The following is an 870-nucleotide window of genomic DNA, read 5'->3' as shown; positions in this document are numbered from 1 at the left end:
TATGTTGACTAGTACAAACCATATAAACTAGGCCCAACAATCTCCCCCTTTGTTTGTAGCTTTGTCTTTAATCATGCTCCATGTAGTCTATATCAACATCCTTTAATCCTCCTGCCCAGAACTTGAATCTGATGATAGAGGCTACCATACAGGTGAATTCTTTTGCAGCCGTTTCAAAAATCAGATCTGCAATGATCTGGAAAGTACTGAGGGTCTTGATGTCCCTTTCTCCCAACTTTAATAAGTCTCTTGGATCAACAAATCTGTACTGACCCTTTCCTTTCGCCAGCTTAATAACAACTGTGGCATTGACACTATCATACATCCAAAATCTCATGTTATCCAACGTGCCATCTGGAATCGCTTCAGGAACAGGAATGTGAGTACCCTTGTTCGTAGCTGGCCCCATGACGTTGACCATAGTTTTTCCAATCCTTGGATCCTTGACTCCCTTGGCTTTCTTTCAAAAGGATTCTGCAGTTGTCATGTTTGGGAAACCTCTATTGACTTGACTTCTTAGAAAGTTCCAGAAGTCTATACCACATTTATCATTCGTCGGGTTGGTGAAAGGAGAGTTAATCACATCCTTAAGATCCACTTTGGTCAAGGAATCAAAGTCTTTCATCTTCTTGTAATACTTCATTGTTCCTGACTTCCTCTTTACCCACCACATATTCTTGTCCGCATCAAAACCCCCTGATAGAACACCCAATTGATCACCGTATTTATGAGAGAACCCCTTTTGAAAAGTAACGATGAACCGGTCTGGATGATCTGATGATTCAACATTCTGATTTGAGTTCTTCATCACCAGCAGTTTCTTCTGAACTCTATCAGACTTTTCTTTGGATATTGGTGGTGCGTCCTTAT

The sequence above is a fragment of the Bidens hawaiensis genome, unplaced genomic scaffold (assembly GCF_021521415.1).
Source record: "Bidens hawaiensis isolate Kalapana, Puna unplaced genomic scaffold, B.hawaiensis_p1.1 tig00004722_1, whole genome shotgun sequence".
NCBI classification, from domain to species: Eukaryota; Viridiplantae; Streptophyta; class Magnoliopsida; order Asterales; family Asteraceae; genus Bidens; species Bidens hawaiensis.
The sequence above is the reverse complement of the archived record's forward strand: the minus strand, read 5'-3'. Positions refer to the sequence as shown.